A 19,046-nucleotide genomic window follows, 5' to 3' on the forward strand; every position below is an offset into this window, starting at 1 on the left:
AGCAACAGTTTAACAGAATGCCACAGACTAATCAACCAAACTTTTTGGGTTGGGTTCTCTTTTATAGTCTGCAGGCATTAAATGAAAGAAGTCAGTGTTCCAGCAGAAGGAGACAACGTTTCAGAAAAGGCATTGTAGCAAACCAAAAAAGAAATTTTAAGCGCAGCAGAGTAACCAGCGCACATACCTGTTAGCTCAGGTGAGTTTAAAAGGCTGCTGTTGATAACAAGGGCATTTGCTAAATAGATGGTGTGTGTGCAACAATATACTGAAAGGTCAATTATATTGTGCAGCTTATCTCACCACCTGTAGTTATTTAGGTGAAAGCTCCAAAATGCTTGCCTAATATGTCTGTTTATCCAAAAGGAAGTAAAAAGGGAGAGCTAGAAAGATAGCATTGCATCACATTACATGGCAATGCACAGTTGCTGAAGTTGAACCAAAATGAGCTTGTAATCTGGCTTCTGCAACTTTGAACATGAAAAATCCAATGAGGAGAAGAAAAGCAAAGCCAAAGAGTCCATCCCAAAATCCGACAAACAAGCAAAATGAACAAAAAACATTGAATTCAATTCTTTCTGATTTTAGAAACTGCATTAAAGAAGGGGTGCACCGGTCCTGGAGATACTGCAATACCAGGTCAATGCGTGGAGTGGACAGAGCAAGCTCTTTTTCCATCTCCCTGTTCTAAAAATCCATTTAATATATGGTCCCCAGATAGGGGACGTATCAGATATTAAACTGATAAGAACAGATACTACACTTGATCTTAGCCAAAAGGCCGAGAAGCAATAACCAGAATTGGTTTCAAACTACGGAGCCACCCAAGGATCCTGAAAAGTCTATTTGTGGAGATGAGCTCCTGGACTCCCGTTAAGAAGACATGTTGTCAACCTCTAGATCCCTTACATGCCTGCACTTTTCGGCTTGCTGCTGCTGCAATCCACGCGTTTTAGATCTGCATAACTCCACCTCTTTAAACACAGCACCTTCACCCCCTGCTGTTCCCACCCGCCTCAACACCGTTGGAAGGGAGGAGAACCAATTAAGGCGGGAGGGTGGGGTGGAACGAGCAGCTGTCTACCCTTAGCAGGAGGGCTCCTGATTACATACCTCTCCTGCTGCTGCTGGCTGTCCAGCAGCAGACTGAAGGTGGCTGCTGCTGTGCACAGGTATATAAAGGCTCAGAGCCTATTATGACACGCGCAGCCAGCGTTCCATTGCCACATTCCATCTACTGCAGGCAGGATACCTGGCTGGCTGAATGTCGCTGAGAAGCTCACAGAGACCGCCATAAGCAACAGTTTAACAGAATGCCACAGACTAATCAACCAAACTTTTTGGGTTGGGTTCTCTTTTATAGTCTGCAGGCATTAAATGAAAGAAGTCAGTGTTCCAGCAGAAGGAGACAACGTTTCAGAAAAGGCATTGTAGCAAACCAAAAAAGAAATTTTAAGCGCAGCAGAGTAACCAGCGCACATACCTGTTAGCTCAGGTGCGTTTAAAAGGCTGCTGTTGATAACAAGGGCATTTGCTAAATAGATGGTGTGTGTGCAACAATATACTGAAAGGTCAATTATATTGTGCAGCTTATCTCACCACCTGTAGTTATTTAGGTGAAAGCTCCAAAATGCTTGCCTAATATGTCTGTTTATCCAAAAGGAAGTAAAAAGGGAGAGCTAGAAAGATAGCATTGCATCACATTACATGGCAATGCAATGCACAGTTGCTGAAGTTGAACCAAAATGAGCTTGTAATCTGGCTTCTGCAACTTTGAACATGAAAAATTCAATGAGGAGAAGAAAAGCAAAGCCAAAGAGTCCATCCCAAAATCCGACAAACAAGCAAAATGAACAAAAAACATTGAATTCAATTCTTTCTGATTTTAGAAACTGCATTAAAGAAGGGGTGCACCGGTCCTGGAGATACTGCAATACCAGGTCAATGCGTGGAGTGGACAGAGCAAGCTCTTTTTCCATCTCCCTGTTCTAAAAATCCATTTAATATATGGTCCCCAGATAGGGGACGTATCAGATATTAAACTGATAAGAACAGATACTACACTTGATCTTAGCGAAAAGGCCGAGAAGCGATAACCAGAATTGGTTTCAAACTACGGAGCCACCCAAGGATCCTGAAAAGTCCATTTGTGGAGATGAGCTCCTGGACTCCCGTTAAGAAGACATGTTGTCAACCTCTAGATCCCTTACATGCCTGCACTTTTCGGCTTGCTGCTGCTGCAATCCACGCGTTTTAGATCTGCATAACTCCACCTCTTTAAACACAGCACCTTCACCCCCTGCTGTTCCCACCCGCCTCAACACCGTTGGAAGGGAGGAGAACCAATTAAGGCGGGGGGTGGGGTGGAACGAGCAGCTGTCTACCCTTAGCAGGAGGGCTCCTGATTACATACCTCTCCTGCTGCTGCTGCTGCTGGCTGTCCAGCAGCAGACTGAAGGTGGCTGCTGCTGTGCAAAGGTATATAAAGGCTCAGAGCCTATTATGACACGCGCAGCCAGCGTTCCATTGCCACATTCCATCTACTGCAGGCAGGATACCTGGCTGGCTGAATGTCGCTGAGAAGCTCACAGAGACCGCCATAAGCAACAGTTTAACAGAATGCCACAGACTAATCAACCAAACTTTTTGGGTTGGGTTCTCTTTTATAGTCTGCAGGCATTAAATGAAAGAAGTCAGTGTTCCAGCAGAAGGAGACAACGTTTCAGAAAAGGCATTGTAGCAAACCAAAAAAGAAATTTTAAGCGCAGCAGAGTAACCAGCGCACATACCTGTTAGCTCAGGTGAGTTTAAAAGGCTGCTGTTGATAACAAGGGCATTTGCTAAATAGATGGTGTGTGTGCAACAATATACTGAAAGGTCAATTATATTGTGCAGCTTATCTCACCACCTGTAGTTATTTAGGTGAAAGCTCCAAAATGCTTGCCTAATATGTCTGTTTATCCAAAAGGAAGTAAAAAGGGAGAGCTAGAAAGATAGCATTGCATCACATTACATGGCAATGCACAGTTGCTGAAGTTGAACCAAAATGAGCTTGTAATCTGGCTTCTGCAACTTTGAACATGAAAAATCCAATGAGGAGAAGAAAAGCAAAGCCAAAGAGTCCATCCCAAAATCCGACAAACAAGCAAAATGAACAAAAAACATTGAATTCAATTCTTTCTGATTTTAGAAACTGCATTAAAGAAGGGGTGCACCGGTCCTGGAGATACTGCAATACCAGGTCAATGCGTGGAGTGGACAGAGCAAGCTCTTTTTCCATCTCCCTGTTCTAAAAATCCATTTAATATATGGTCCCCAGATAGGGGACGTATCAGATATTAAACTGATAAGAACAGATACTACACTTGATCTTAGCCAAAAGGCCGAGAAGCAATAACCAGAATTGGTTTCAAACTACGGAGCCACCCAAGGATCCTGAAAAGTCTATTTGTGGAGATGAGCTCCTGGACTCCCGTTAAGAAGACATGTTGTCAACCTCTAGATCCCTTACATGCCTGCACTTTTCGGCTTGCTGCTGCTGCAATCCACGCGTTTTAGATCTGCATAACTCCACCTCTTTAAACACAGCACCTTCACCCCCTGCTGTTCCCACCCGCCTCAACACCGTTGGAAGGGAGGAGAACCAATTAAGGCGGGGGGTGGGGTGGAACGAGCAGCTGTCTACCCTTAGCAGGAGGGCTCCTGATTACATACCTCTCCTGCTGCTGCTGGCTGTCCAGCAGCAGACTGAAGGTGGCTGCTGCTGTGCACAGGTATATAAAGGCTCAGAGCCTATTATGACACGCGCAGCCAGCGTTCCATTGCCACATTCCATCTACTGCAGGCAGGATACCTGGCTGGCTGAATGTCGCTGAGAAGCTCACAGAGACCGCCATAAGCAACAGTTTAACAGAATGCCACAGACTAATCAACCAAACTTTTTGGGTTGGGTTCTCTTTTATAGTCTGCAGGCATTAAATGAAAGAAGTCAGTGTTCCAGCAGAAGGAGACAACGTTTCAGAAAAGGCATTGTAGCAAACCAAAAAAGAAATTTTAAGCGCAGCAGAGTAACCAGCGCACATACCTGTTAGCTCAGGTGCGTTTAAAAGGCTGCTGTTGATAACAAGGGCATTTGCTAAATAGATGGTGTGTGTGCAACAATATACTGAAAGGTCAATTATATTGTGCAGCTTATCTCACCACCTGTAGTTATTTAGGTGAAAGCTCCAAAATGCTTGCCTAATATGTCTGTTTATCCAAAAGGAAGTAAAAAGGGAGAGCTAGAAAGATAGCATTGCATCACATTACATGGCAATGCAATGCACAGTTGCTGAAGTTGAACCAAAATGAGCTTGTAATCTGGCTTCTGCAACTTTGAACATGAAAAATCCAATGAGGAGAAGAAAAGCAAAGCCAAAGAGTCCATCCCAAAATCCGACAAACAAGCAAAATGAACAAAAAACATTGAATTCAATTCTTTCTGATTTTAGAAACTGCATTAAAGAAGGGGTGCACCGGTCCTGGAGATACTGCAATACCAGGTCAATGCGTGGAGTGGACAGAGCAAGCTCTTTTTCCATCTCCCTGTTCTAAAAATCCATTTAATATATGGTCCCCAGATAGGGGACGTATCAGATATTAAACTGATAAGAACAGATACTACACTTGATCTTAGCGAAAAGGCCGAGAAGCGATAACCAGAATTGGTTTCAAACTACGGAGCCACCCAAGGATCCTGAAAAGTCCATTTGTGGAGATGAGCTCCTGGACTCCCGTTAAGAAGACATGTTGTCAACCTCTAGATCCCTTACATGCCTGCACTTTTCGGCTTGCTGCTGCTGCAATCCACGCGTTTTAGATCTGCATAACTCCACCTCTTTAAACACAGCACCTTCACCCCCTGCTGTTCCCACCCGCCTCAACACCGTTGGAAGGGAGGAGAACCAATTAAGGCGGGGGGTGGGGTGGAACGAGCAGCTGTCTACCCTTAGCAGGAGGGCTCCTGATTACATACCTCTCCTGCTGCTGCTGCTGCTGGCTGTCCAGCAGCAGACTGAAGGTGGCTGCTGCTGTGCAAAGGTATATAAAGGCTCAGAGCCTATTATGACACGCGCAGCCAGCGTTCCATTGCCACATTCCATCTACTGCAGGCAGGATACCTGGCTGGCTGAATGTCGCTGAGAAGCTCACAGAGACCGCCATAAGCAACAGTTTAACAGAATGCCACAGACTAATCAACCAAACTTTTTGGGTTGGGTTCTCTTTTATAGTCTGCAGGCATTAAATGAAAGAAGTCAGTGTTCCAGCAGAAGGAGACAACGTTTCAGAAAAGGCATTGTAGCAAACCAAAAAAGAAATTTTAAGCGCAGCAGAGTAACCAGCGCACATACCTGTTAGCTCAGGTGAGTTTAAAAGGCTGCTGTTGATAACAAGGGCATTTCCTAAATAGATGGTGTGTGTGCAACAATATACTGAAAGGTCAATTATATTGTGCAGCTTATCTCACCACCTGTAGTTATTTAGGTGAAAGCTCCAAAATGCTTGCCTAATATGTCTGTTTATCCAAAAGGAAGTAAAAAGGGAGAGCTAGAAAGATAGCATTGCATCACATTACATGGCAATGCAATGCACAGTTGCTGAAGTTGAACCAAAATGAGCTTGTAATCTGGCTTCTGCAACTTTGAACATGAAAAATCCAATGAGGAGAAGAAAAGCAAAGCCAAAGAGTCCATCCCAAAATCCGACAAACAAGCAAAATGAACAAAAAACATTGAATTCAATTCTTTCTGATTTTAGAAACTGCATTAAAGAAGGGATGCACCGGTCCTGGAGATACTGCAATACCAGGTCAATGCGTGGAGTGGACAGAGCAAGCTCTTTTTCCATCTCCCTGTTCTAAAAATCCATTTAATATATGGTCCCCAGATAGGGGACGTATCAGATATTAAACTGATAAGAACAGATACTACACTTGATCTTAGCCAAAAGGCCGAGAAGCGATAACCAGAATTGGTTTCAAACTACGGAGCCACCCAAGGATCCTGAAAAGTCCATTTGTGGAGATGAGCTCCTGGACTCCCGTTAAGAAGACATGTTGTCAACCTCTAGATCCCTTACATGCCTGCACTTTTCGGCTTGCTGCTGCTGCAATCCACGCGTTTTAGATCTGCATAACTCCACCTCTTTAAACACAGCACCTTCACCCCCTGCTGTTCCCACCCGCCTCAACACCGTTGGAAGGGAGGAGAACCAATTAAGGCGGGGGGTGGGGTGGAACGAGCAGCTGTCTACCCTTAGCAAGAGGGCTCCTGATTACATACCTCTCCTGCTGCTGCTGCTGCTGGCTGTCCAGCAGCAGACTGAAGGTGGCTGCTGCTGTGCACAGGTATATAAAGGCTCAGAGCCTAATATGACACGCGCAGCCAGCGTTCCATTGCCACATTCCATCTACTGCAGACAGGATACCTGGCTGGCTGAATGTCGCTGAGAAGCTCACAGAGACCGCCATAAGCAACAGTTTAACAGAATGCCACAGACTAATCAACCAAACTTTTTGGGTTGGGTTCTCTTTTATAGTCTGCAGGCATTAAATGAAAGAAGTCAGTGTTCCAGCAGAAGGAGACAACGTTTCAGAAAAGGCATTGTAGCAAACCAAAAAATAAATTTTAAGCGCAGCAGAGTAACCAGCGCACATACCTGTTAGCTCAGGTGAGTTTAAAAGGCTGCTGTTGATAACAAGGGCATTTGCTAAATAGATGGTGTGTGTGCAACAATATACTGAAAGGTCAATTATATTGTGCAGCTTATCTCACCACCTGTAGTTATTTAGGTGAAAGCTCCAAAATGCTTGCCTAATATGTCTGTTTATCCAAAAGGAAGTAAAAAGGGAGAGCTAGAAAGATAGCATTGCATCACATTACATGGCAATGCAATGCACAGTTGCTGAAGTTGAACCAAAATGAGCTTGTAATCTGGCTTCTGCAACTTTGAACATGAAAAATCCAATGAGGAGAAGAAAAGCAAAGCCAAAGAGTCCATCCCAAAATCCGACAAACAAGCAAAATGAACAAAAAACATTGAATTCAATTCTTTCTGATTTTAGAAACTGCATTAAAGAAGGGGTGCACCGGTCCTGGAGATACTGCAATACCAGGTCAATGCGTGGAGTGGACAGAGCAAGCTCTTTTTCCATCTCCCTGTTCTAAAAATCCATTTAATATATGGTCCCCAGATAGGGGACGTATCAGATATTAAACTGATAAGAACAGATACTACACTTGATCTTAGCCAAAAGGCCGAGAAGCGATAACCAGAATTGGTTTCAAACTACGGAGCCACCCAAGGATCCTGAAAAGTCCATTTGTGGAGATGAGCTCCTGGACTCCCGTTAAGAAGACATGTTGTCAACCTCTAGATCCCTTACATGCCTGCACTTTTCGGCTTGCTGCTGCTGCAATCCACGCGTTTTAGATCTGCATAACTCCACCTCTTTAAACACAGCACCTTCACCCCCTGCTGTTCCCACCCGCCTCAACACCGTTGGAAGGGAGGAGAACCAATTAAGGCGGGGGGTGGGGTGGAACGAGCAGCTGTCTACCCTTAGCAGGAGGGCTCCTGATTACATACCTCTCCTGCTGCTGCTGCTGCTGGCTGTCCAGCAGCAGACTGAAGGTGGCTGCTGCTGTGCACAGGTATATAAAGGCTCAGAGCCTATTATGACACGCGCAGCCAGCGTTCCATTGCCACATTCCATCTACTGCAGGCAGGATACCTGGCTGGCTGAATGTCGCTGAGAAGCTCACAGAGACCGCCATAAGCAACAGTTTAACAGAATGCCACAGACTAATCAACCAAACTTTTTGGGTTGGGTTCTCTTTTATAGTCTGCAGGCATTAAATGAAAGAAGTCAGTGTTCCAGCAGAAGGAGACAACGTTTCAGAAAAGGCATTGTAGCAAACCAAAAAAGAAATTTTAAGCGCAGCAGAGTAACCAGCGCACATACCTGTTAGCTCAGGTGCGTTTAAAAGGCTGCTGTTGATAACAAGGGCATTTGCTAAATAGATGGTGTGTGTGCAACAATATACTGAAAGGTCAATTATATTGTGCAGCTTATCTCACCACCTGTAGTTATTTAGGTGAAAGCTCCAAAATGCTTGCCTAATATGTCTGTTTATCCAAAAGGAAGTAAAAAGGGAGAGCTAGAAAGATAGCATTGCATCACATTACATGGCAATGCAATGCACAGTTGCTGAAGTTGAACCAAAATGAGCTTGTAATCTGGCTTCTGCAACTTTGAACATGAAAAATCCAATGAGGAGAAGAAAAGTAAAGCCAAAGAGTCCATCCCAAAATCCGACAAACAAGCAAAATGAACAAAAAACATTGAATTCAATTCTTTCTGATTTTAGAAACTGCATTAAAGAAGGGGTGCACCGGTCCTGGAGATACTGCAATACCAGGTCAATGCGTGGAGTGGACAGAGCAAGCTCTTTTTCCATCTCCCTGTTCTAAAAATCCATTTAATATATGGTCCCCAGATAGGGGACGTATCAGATATTAAACTGATAAGAACAGATACTACACTTGATCTTAGCGAAAAGGCCGAGAAGCGATAACCAGAATTGGTTTCAAACTACGGAGCCACCCAAGGATCCTGAAAAGTCCATTTGTGGAGATGAGCTCCTGGACTCCCGTTAAGAAGACATGTTGTCAACCTCTAGATCCCTTACATGCCTGCACTTTTCGGCTTGCTGCTGCTGCAATCCACGCGTTTTAGATCTGCATAACTCCACCTCTTTAAACACAGCACCTTCACCCCCTGCTGTTCCCACCCGCCTCAACACCGTTGGAAGGGAGGAGAACCAATTAAGGCGGGGGGTGGGGTGGAACGAGCAGCTGTCTACCCTTAGCAGGAGGGCTCCTGATTACATACCTCTCCTGCTGCTGCTGCTGCTGGCTGTCCAGCAGCAGACTGAAGGTGGCTGCTTCTGTGCACAGGTATATAAAGGCTCAGAGCCTAATATGACACGCGCAGCCAGTGTTCCATTGCCACATTCCATCTACTGCAGGCAGGATACCTGGCTGGCTGAATGTCGCTGAGAAGCTCACAGAGACCGCCATAAGCAACAGTTTAACAGAATGCCACAGACTAATCAACCAAACTTTTTGGGTTGGGTTCTCTTTTATAGTCTGCAGGCATTAAATGAAAGAAGTCAGTGTTCCAGCAGAAGGAGACAACGTTTCAGAAAAGGCATTGTAGCAAACCAAAAAAGAAATTTTAAGCGCAGCAGAGTAACCAGCGCACATACCTGTTAGCTCAGGTGAGTTTAAAAGGCTGCTGTTGATAACAAGGGCATTTGCTAAATAGATGGTGTGTGTGCAACAATATACTGAAAGGTCAATTATATTGTGCAGCTTATCTCACCACCTGTAGTTATTTAGGTGAAAGCTCCAAAATGCTTGCCTAATATGTCTGTTTATCCAAAAGGAAGTAAAAAGGGAGAGCTAGAAAGATAGCATTGCATCACATTACATGGCAATGCAATGCACAGTTGCTGAAGTTGAACCAAAATGAGCTTGTAATCTGGCTTCTGCAACTTTGAACATGAAAAATCCAATGAGGAGAAGAAAAGCAAATCCAAAGAGTCCATCCCAAAATCCGACAAACAAGCAAAATGAACAAAAAACATTGAATTCAATTCTTTCTGATTTTAGAAACTGCATTAAAGAAGGGGTGCACCGCTCCTGGAGATACTGCAATACCAGGTCAATGCGTGGAGTGGACAGAGCAAGCTCTTTTTCCATCTCCCTGTTCTAAAAATCCATTTAATATATGGTCCCCAGATAGGGGACGTATCAGATATTAAACTGATAAGAACAGATACTACACTTGATCTTAGCCAAAAGGCCGAGAAGCGATAACCAGAATTGGTTTCAAACTACGGAGCCACCCAAGGATCCTGAAAAGTCCATTTGTGGAGATGAGCTCCTGGACTCCCGTTAAGAAGACATGTTGTCAACCTCTAGATCCCTTACATGCCTGCACTTTTCGGCTTGCTGCTGCTGCAATCCACGCGTTTTAGATCTGCATAACTCCACCTCTTTAAACACAGCACCTTCACCCCCTGCTGTTCCCACCCGCCTCAACACCGTTGGAAGGGAGGAGAACCAATTAAGGCGAGGGGTGGGGTGGAACGAGCAGCTGTCTACCCTTAGCAGGAGGGCTCCTGATTACATACCTCTCCTGCTGCTGCTGCTGCTGGCTGTCCAGCAGCAGACTGAAGGTGGCTGCTGCTGTGCACAGGTATATAAAGGCTCAGAGCCTATTATGACACGCGCAGCCAGCGTTCCATTGCCACATTCCATCTACTGCAGGCAGGATACCTGGCTGGCTGAATGTCGCTGAGAAGCTCACAGAGACCGCCATAAGCAACAGTTTAACAGAATGCCACAGACTAATCAACCAAACTTTTTGGGTTGGGTTCTCTTTTATAGTCTGCAGGCATTAAATGAAAGAAGTCAGTGTTCCAGCAGAAGGAGACAACGTTTCAGAAAAGGCATTGTAGCAAACCAAAAAAGAAATTTTAAGCGCAGCAGAGTAACCAGCGCACATACCTGTTAGCTCAGGTGAGTTTTAAAGGCTGCTGTTGATAACAAGGGCATTTGCTAAATAGATGGTGTGTGTGCAACAATATACTGAAAGGTCAATTATATTGTGCAGCTTATCTCACCACCTGTAGTTATTTAGGTGAAAGCTCCAAAATGCTTGCCTAATATGTCTGTTTATCCAAAAGGAAGTAAAAAGGGAGAGCTAGAAAGATAGCATTGCATCACATTACATGGCAATGCAATGCACAGTTGCTGAAGTTGAACCAAAATGAGCTTGTAATCTGGCTTCTGCAACTTTGAACATGAAAAATCCAATGAGGAGAAGAAAAGCAAAGCCAAAGAGTCCATCCCAAAATCCGACAAACAAGCAAAATGAACAAAAAACATTGAATTCAATTCTTTCTGATTTTAGAAACTGCATTAAAGAAGGGGTGCACCGGTCCTGGAGATACTGCAATACCAGGTCAATGCGTGGAGTGGACAGAGCAAGCTCTTTTTCCATCTCCCTGTTCTAAAAATCCATTTAATATATGGTCCCCAGATAGGGGACGTATCAGATATTAAACTGATAAGAACAGATTTTTTTTTTTTTTCCTCAGATTAAGACCCACATTAATTTATGCATCATAGCGCATATTCACATAACGGGTTCTCAAATCATCATTCGGAAAAACAAAAACAAAATCCCAAAAAACACAACCCTGCAATTAACTGTTACTTACTGTAAGAAGTCCAATGTGAAAAGTTCCAGAGTGCCTCTGCTGCTGTCTCACCATACTTCTTTTTATCCAATAAATAGGCATAAAACAGTCTAGCAAGAAAAATCTTTCTGCATTCCATGGGGGAAAAAACAATCTTTTTAAAAATCACCAAATTCCGAAGTCCCATAAAACCTCTTTATATATGACAAAAATAATCCAGCTTGCCCGCTTCCTTTGCGAGTACTTAAAATCTTGACCTATTAAAATCCTTTCAAAATCGAAACAATGAAAACCAACTAAAGCAACAAACATACGTGACAACAAGGTAAAAACTTTTTTAGCAAAAAAACAGTCCCAAAAAATATGCTGTATTGTTTCCACCTTATTGCAACCTTCCCTAGGACATAGTTCTTGAACCTTTATCCCCCGGTCATTCAAAAAAGCTCTTGTTGGCAAGCATCCATGCAACGCCATCCAGGTTACATCCTTCTGTCTGTTGCTGATTCCACGCATGAAAAAAAGCTTCCACACCTGTCCAGACTGTGCATTATTACAAAACGGCACATCACATAACATCTCCTTCTTCTTAATACCTGAGACAATCAGTTTTTTGTCCGGTCTAACCATGGAGCTTATCCCATTTTGATCATAGAAGGACCTAAGCACCACATAAAAAAACGGTATCACAAACGAAACTGGTTTTCTTAAATCCTTCTCACACCAGCTCCATTTCTGGAAAAGCCGTCCTGCTAAATATTTGCACATGTCCGCAGTCCTGTTATTGCACTGGGATAATTTATAAATGTTCAAAAAATAATGCATTCTTAAAAATAAGTCAATGTTAGGAAAATCACAACCCCCATTTTCCACAGAACACATAACCATTCCTCTTCTTAGTTTCTCCATTTTGGATCCCCAAAAAAACACAAACAGTTTCCTTGTCACTCTCTTTGTCCAAAGCACAGCAGGTGGGAAAATCAAAGCAGTGTACAGCAGAAGCGGGAGAATCACAGACTTGATTACCAGCACTTTCCCTCTCAGCGACAGGTTCCTTAGTTTCCAAAAGTTCAACTTCTGATCCATTTTGTCTTCTAGAATCTTCAGGCTGCTTTTCCCTTTCAGTTCCTTCTCAAAGATGACACCAAGAACCTCAATTTCCTCCCTACTCTCCACTCCTGCCACGTTAACCTCAACCTGCCTCCCAAAGTTACAAAGCTGGCACTTTCCCCAATTCACCGCCATACCAGCCACACAACAAAAAATCCTTACGTGCAAATTCACTCTATTGAGATCCGCCTGTGAACCACAAGTAAAAACAATATCATCCATATAACTTAAAGACTTGACTGGACCCCCGGATCCCCCAGGAATAAAAACACCAGCAACACACTTGTCAACTTGCACACTTTTTAAAAGGGCCTCCACCACACAGATAAAAAGAATTGGTGACAGGGGACAACCCTGCCTAACTCCCGATAAAATATTAAAACTGGAACTCACATGCCCATTAACTAAAATCTGGCTACTGACCCCACAATAAAAACTCTTAATGACCATCAATAATTTATCCGGAACACCAAGGTGACTTAAAGCAGAGAACAAAAATCTATGTGATATTTTATCAAAGGCTTTCTCCAGGTCCACCGACTGTAACAAAAGAGCATTCTTATTCAAATTAGCCTGATAAATTAAGTCTCTTAGAAGCAGCAAATTATCTGAAATTTTCCTACCAGGCACTGCACATGCCTGATACTCCCCCACCATATCACCTATCACATCTGCCAGTCTACCAGCCACAATTTTAGAAATAATTTTGTAATCACTGTTTAACAATGTTATGGGCCTCCAATTTTTAATATCCCTCATGTCCCCTTTCTTATGAATCAGCGTAACAATCCCCCTACGCATAGAAACCGATAAAATCCCATGAGTAAAACCATATTGCACCACCCGGGAAAACTCCACACCTATAATATCCCAAAATCTAACATAAAATTCAGCAGGAAGACCATCACAGCCTGGCGTCTTGCCTTTCGCCAAGCCATCCACTGCCCGTCTAATTTCATCTTTCCCAACCTCCTCACTTAAAAACCCAATTTTCTCCTCAGGAATATTATTAGTTAATACTTTGCAATAATCATTAATTTCCGCATCACTGGCTCTACTATCGTTAGAGAAGAGTGTTTCATAAAAGGAAAGAATACTGCCAATCATCTCATCCCCAGATACCTCCCCTGCAGGAGAAAAAACAAACTTAAAAACCCCTTTAGGTTTAAAACATTTTTTAAAAAAGTATCTCGAACATTGCTCATTTTCCTCCATGTGCTTTATTTTTGCCTTAAACATAATAGTCTTCCCTTTTTCAATAAGTATCTTCTTCAGTTCGTCCTTCAAATCTGCAATCTCTTTATCCACCTCCATCCCCGCTCTCTTAAACTTATGGAGTACTTCCAATTTTGAAATAACAGCAGCATCATGATCCCTTTTGGCTTTCGCTCTCCTAAAACACACCCCTTTAAAATAACATGCAAATTTCTCCTTAGCCCAGTCCCACCACTCTAGCAAATCTTTAAAAAGGTGCTGTTCAGACACACAAGACAAAAACACTTTATTAAAACCAACCTTAACACTCTCCTCTTCCAGCAGGCTTACGTTCAGCTTCCAGAGTCCCTTTCCAAAAGCCAGGGACTCAGCTATACACAGATCTACCACTATCATCTTGTGGTCAGAAAAAGTCGTCATCACGTGGTTGCACTTGGCCACCTTAATCCCTTCAGACATAAAAACATAGTCAATTCGGGAAACACTACGTCCACTGTCTGATATGTATGTGAACTTATCACTTGGCCCAACCATCAGACCAGCATCCGTGTAGCGTAAATCCTGCACAATCTGATTTAAAATATTAGACGTAACATCAGTCCTACCTTCCGTAGAGCTCTTACGATCTTTTGCGGATCTGACACAATTAAAATCTCCAGCCACTATAGTGAAGTCTCTGCCTGGTAAAAACAACTTTAGAGACTCCAAAAACCCAACTCTTGCTTGTTTATCAGCAGGGGCATAAACATTAAAAACCCGTACCCGCTGACCTAAAAAATCCACTAATAAAAACAAACATCTCCCAGGTATGATTACTTTAAACTCTAAAACCTTTAGACTGGAATTACACAGTAAAATGCCCACCCCTTCATTCCTGTTTTCTGAGCATGGGGACCAAAAAGATTGCCCCTTATTCCACTCACTCTCATGCGGGGCAGATTTAATTACACATTCCTGCAGACAGACAATATCTGCATTCACACTCTCAATGTACTCCAATATCCCTGCTCTCCTACAAGCAGAACCAATCCCTCGTACATTCAGAGAAGCAACACACAACGCCATCATAACAACAGGAAAAAATCTCCACCATACCCGATCCATCATGAACCAGGAGAAAACCCACTCCTGCCACCCACTTTTCTACGTATATCAGGCGACTCAGAACTCGAGTCCCTGTTAGAATAACCTGGTCTTAGGGAGACTGGATCTTCCTGCCCCCCAGACCAACACCCCTCCACCTTACTTCTTTTAATCACGGAGGCATAACTCTCCTCCTTGCCATCATCTTCCTCCTCATTTTCACTCCAATCACTGTTAACCCTATCACGCTGCTGAGGGGTTATAGTTCCATCCGAATCAGAATCCTCCTCCTCCAAAACCTCCATTTCCTCACCCCCATCTCTTCCCAAAACAGGATTCACTGACTCCGCCATATTAGACAAATCCATCCCATCACCCGGGCCATGCACATCAGCTACTTTGTTTATTACTTCCAGCCCCTCCCTCAAACCAACTTTCTTCTGGCTCCGCCCCTTTTCCTCCATCTTGGGCACCGCATGGTCTCTTCCCCTACCACCATCTTGTTTTTGGCTTTCCCCCTCTGAGTCTGAGCCTTCGCCCTCCTCCCCACTTTCCTGCCGAGTCTTCTTCTGCCTCTCTTCAGCGTCCACCTGTGACCTAGGAATCTGAGCCCACAATCTACATTTCCTTGCAAGGTGATCTGCATGTCCACACAAATCACACACCTTATTCATTGGGCAACCACTTGCAACATGCCCAGATTTCCCACAACCTCTACAAACATCACCTTGCACTGGACAATCTTTCTGAACATGTCCAAACTCATGACACTTCCTACAATATTCCATCTGTCCATTATAAAAACAAAATCCCCTTTCTCCTCCGATAGAAAACTGTCCAGGAATGCTCTTGGCACCCCCAATAGCTCTATCATCCGGTCTCAGTTTTACAACATATCTCCTCTTGCCATTTAGATAATTGTATTTGTTCTTCATTCTTCCCAAAAATTTAACCTCACTACAATACCGAGCTAAAAAATTGGAAACAGTCTCATCCGGAACTTTAGGGTTATACATGTGCACAACCACATACTTATATGTCTGCTGGAACAGAGGTTCCAGTGCAATAAACTCTAGGCATTTCAATTCCTTTTCTTCCTTCATTCGTACCAACTCCATGTAGACTCTCTGGCAAATACTCAAAGAAACAAAAGTGATATCATAAATTCCTTGTTTCTGAAAATCCTGCAGTGCCAATACATCCGTTACCTTCAAGCCATTAATGTTCTTCAAGACATCAACGCAAACTTGGTCCAAACCGATTTCTCCTTCATGACCTGCAGCCACCTTCAGACAGACCGAGTCCTCTAATCCACGTGTTTTCTCCACCATTTTTACAGCAGATAAACACAATCGCCGCTCAATCGCACACTAGGGCCCCACAAGGGGGAACCCCAGTCACAACTGCCCTCCAAACAACACCAGCAGCAGAAAACCACCACTGATCTTGCCAAAAGGCCGAGAAGCGATAACCAGAATTGGTTTCAAACTACGGAGCCACCCAAGGATCCTGAAAAGTCCATTTGTGGAGATGAGCTCCTGGACTCCCGTTAAGAAGACATGTTGTCAACCTCTAGATCCCTTACATGCCTGCACTTTTCGGCTTGCTGCTGCTGCAATCCACGCGTTTTAGATCTGCATAACTCCACCTCTTTAAACACAGCACCTTCACCCCCTGCTGTTCCCACCCGCCTCAACACCGTTGGAAGGGAGGAGAACCAATTAAGGCGGGGGGTGGGGTGGAACGAGCAGCTGTCTACCCTTAGCAGGAGGGCTCCTGATTACATACCTCTCCTGCTGCTGCTGCTGCTGGCTGTCCAGCAGCAGACTGAAGGTGGCTGCTGCTGTGCACAGGTATATAAAGGCTCAGAGCCTATTATGACACGCGCAGCCAGCGTTCCATTGCCACATTCCATCTACTGCAGGCAGGATACCTGGCTGGCTGAATGTCGCTGAGAAGCTCACAGAGACCGCCATAAGCAACAGTTTAACAGAATGCCACAGACTAATCAACCAAACTTTTTGGGTTGGGTTCTCTTTTATAGTCTGCAGGCATTAAATGAAAGAAGTCAGTGTTCCAGCAGAAGGAGACAACGTTTCAGAAAAGGCATTGTAGCAAACCAAAAAAGAAATTTTAAGCGCAGCAGAGTAACCAGCGCACATACCTGTTAGCTCAGGTGAGTTTAAAAGGCTGCTGTTGATAACAAGGGCATTTGCTAAATAGATGGTGTGTGTGCAACAATATACTGAAAGGTCAATTATATTGTGCAGCTTATCTCACCACCTGTAGTTATTTAGGTGAAAGCTCCAAAATGCTTGCCTAATATGTCTGTTTATCCAAAAGGAAGTAAAAAGGGAGAGCTAGAAAGATAGCATTGCATCACATTACATGGCAATGCAATGCACAGTTGCTGAAGTTGAACCAAAATGAGCTTGTAATCTGGCTTCTGCAACTTTGAACATGAAAAATCCAATGAGGAGAAGAAAAGCAAAGCCAAAGAGTCCATCCCAAAATCCGACAAACAAGCAAAATGAACAAAAAACATTGAATTCAATTCTTTCTGATTTTAGAAACTGCATTACAGAAGGGGTGCACCGGTCCTGGAGATACTGCAATACCAAGTCAATGCGTGGAGTGGACAGAGCAAGCTCTTTTTCCATCTCCCTGTTCTAAAAATCCATTTAATATATGGTCCCCAGATAGGGGACGTATCAGATATTAAACTGATAAGAACAGATACTACACTTGATCTTAGCCAAAAGGCCGAGAAGCGATAACCAGAATTGGTTTCAAACTACGGAGCCACCCAAGGATCCTGAAAAGTCCATTTGTGGAGATGAGCTCCTGGACTCCCGTTAAGAAGACATGTTGTCAACCTCTAGATCCCTTACATGCCTGCACTTTTCGGCTTGCTGCTGCTGCAATCCACGCGTTTTAGATCTGCATAACTCCACCTCTTTAAACACAGCACCTTCACCCCCTGCTGTTCCCACCCGCCTCAACACCGTTGGAAGGGAGGAGAACCAATTAAGGCGGGGGGTGGGGTGGAACGAGCAGCTGTCTACCCTTAGCAGGAGGGCTCCTGATTACATACCTCTCCTGCTGCTGCTGCTGCTGGCTGTCCAGCAGCAGACTGAAGGTGGCTGCTGCTGTGCACAGGTATATAAAGGCTCAGAGCCTATTATGACACGCGCAGCCAGCGTTCCATTGCCACATTCCATCTACTGCAGGCAGGATACCTGGCTGGCTGAATGTCGCTGAGAAGCTCACAGAGACCGCCATAAGCAACAGTTTAACAGAATGCCACAGACTAATCAACCAAACTTTTTGGGTTGGGTTCTCTTTTATAGTCTGCAGGCATTAAATGAAAGAAGTCAGTGTTCCAGCAGAAGGAGACAACGTTTCAGAAAAGGCATTGTAGCAAACCAAAAAAGAAATTTTAAGCGCAGCAGAGTAACCAGCGCACATACCTGTTAGCTCAGGTGAGTTTAAAAGGCTGCTGTTGATAACAAGGGCATTTGCTAAATAGATGGTGTGTGTGCAACAATATACTGAAAGGTCAATTATATTGTGCAGCTTATCTCACCACCTGTAGTTATTTAGGTAAAAGCTCCAAAATGCTTGCCTAATATGTCTGTTTATCCAAAAGGAAGTAAAAAGGGAGAGCTAGAAAGATAGCATTGCATCACATTACATGGCAATGCAATGCACAGTTGCTGAAGTTGAACCAAAATGAGCTTGTAATCTGGCTTCTGCAACTTTGAACATGAAAAATCCAATGAGGAGAAGAAAAGCAAAGCCAAAGAGTCCATCCCAAAATCCGACAAACAAGCAAAATGAACAAAAAACATTGAATTCAATTCTTTCTGATTTTAGAAACTGCATTAAAGAAGGGGTGCACCGGTCCTGGAGATACTGCAATACCAGGTCAATGCGTGGAGTGGACAGAGGAAGCTCTTTTTCCATCTCCCTGTTCTAAAAATCCATTTAATATATGGTCCCCAGATAGGGGACGTATCAGATATTAAACTGATAAGAACAGATACTACACTTGATCTTAGCCAAAAGGCCGAGAAGCGATAACCAGAATTGGTTTCAAACTACGGAGCCACCCAAGGATCCTGAAAAGTCCATTTGTGGAGATGAGCTCCTGGACTCCCGTTAAGAAGACATGTTGTCAACCTCTAGATCCCTTACATGCCTGCACTTTTCGGCTTGCTGCTGCTGCAATCCACGCGTTTTAGATCTGCATAACTCCACCTCTTTAAACACAGCACCTTCACCCCCTGCTGTTCCCACCCGCCTCAACACCGTTGGAAGGGAGGAGAACCA

General features: G+C 43.9%; 11 non-coding genes across 11 annotated transcripts; all 11 read right to left on the reverse strand.

Moving 5' to 3' along the window:
- Positions 1 to 602: 602 nt before the first annotated feature.
- On the reverse strand, positions 603 to 793 carry LOC141228190 (U2 spliceosomal RNA). The gene has a single exon (XR_012295110.1). It is a non-coding gene; the product is annotated as a U2 spliceosomal RNA (small nuclear RNA).
- Positions 794 to 1,903: 1,110 nt separating this feature from the next.
- On the reverse strand, positions 1,904 to 2,094 carry LOC141228314 (U2 spliceosomal RNA). The gene has a single exon (XR_012295229.1). It is a non-coding gene; the product is annotated as a U2 spliceosomal RNA (small nuclear RNA).
- A 1,110-nt stretch (positions 2,095 to 3,204) lies between these two features.
- On the reverse strand, positions 3,205 to 3,395 carry LOC141228191 (U2 spliceosomal RNA). The gene has a single exon (XR_012295111.1). It is a non-coding gene; the product is annotated as a U2 spliceosomal RNA (small nuclear RNA).
- A 1,109-nt stretch (positions 3,396 to 4,504) lies between these two features.
- On the reverse strand, positions 4,505 to 4,695 carry LOC141228315 (U2 spliceosomal RNA). The gene has a single exon (XR_012295230.1). It is a non-coding gene; the product is annotated as a U2 spliceosomal RNA (small nuclear RNA).
- Positions 4,696 to 5,810: 1,115 nt separating this feature from the next.
- Positions 5,811 to 6,001, reverse strand: LOC141228198 (U2 spliceosomal RNA). The gene has a single exon (XR_012295117.1). It is a non-coding gene; the product is annotated as a U2 spliceosomal RNA (small nuclear RNA).
- Positions 6,002 to 7,116: 1,115 nt separating this feature from the next.
- LOC141228868 (U2 spliceosomal RNA) lies at positions 7,117 to 7,307 on the reverse strand. The gene has a single exon (XR_012295665.1). It is a non-coding gene; the product is annotated as a U2 spliceosomal RNA (small nuclear RNA).
- Positions 7,308 to 8,422: 1,115 nt separating this feature from the next.
- LOC141228316 (U2 spliceosomal RNA) lies at positions 8,423 to 8,613 on the reverse strand. Its single transcript, XR_012295231.1, has one exon. It is a non-coding gene; the product is annotated as a U2 spliceosomal RNA (small nuclear RNA).
- Positions 8,614 to 9,728: 1,115 nt separating this feature from the next.
- LOC141228567 (U2 spliceosomal RNA) lies at positions 9,729 to 9,919 on the reverse strand. Its single transcript, XR_012295374.1, has one exon. It is a non-coding gene; the product is annotated as a U2 spliceosomal RNA (small nuclear RNA).
- Positions 9,920 to 11,034: 1,115 nt separating this feature from the next.
- On the reverse strand, positions 11,035 to 11,229 carry LOC141228442 (U2 spliceosomal RNA). Its single transcript, XR_012295320.1, has one exon. It is a non-coding gene; the product is annotated as a U2 spliceosomal RNA (small nuclear RNA).
- Positions 11,230 to 17,298: 6,069 nt separating this feature from the next.
- On the reverse strand, positions 17,299 to 17,489 carry LOC141228217 (U2 spliceosomal RNA). The gene has a single exon (XR_012295136.1). It is a non-coding gene; the product is annotated as a U2 spliceosomal RNA (small nuclear RNA).
- A 1,115-nt stretch (positions 17,490 to 18,604) lies between these two features.
- Positions 18,605 to 18,795, reverse strand: LOC141228310 (U2 spliceosomal RNA). The gene has a single exon (XR_012295225.1). It is a non-coding gene; the product is annotated as a U2 spliceosomal RNA (small nuclear RNA).
- Between the last annotated feature and the right edge of the window lie 251 nt (positions 18,796 to 19,046).

Source organism: Phyllobates terribilis, unplaced genomic scaffold (assembly GCF_046119375.1).
Source record: "Phyllobates terribilis strain yellow unplaced genomic scaffold, ASM4611937v1 Scaffold_437__1_contigs__length_1545540, whole genome shotgun sequence".
In the NCBI taxonomy this organism is placed as follows: domain Eukaryota; kingdom Metazoa; phylum Chordata; class Amphibia; order Anura; family Dendrobatidae; genus Phyllobates; species Phyllobates terribilis.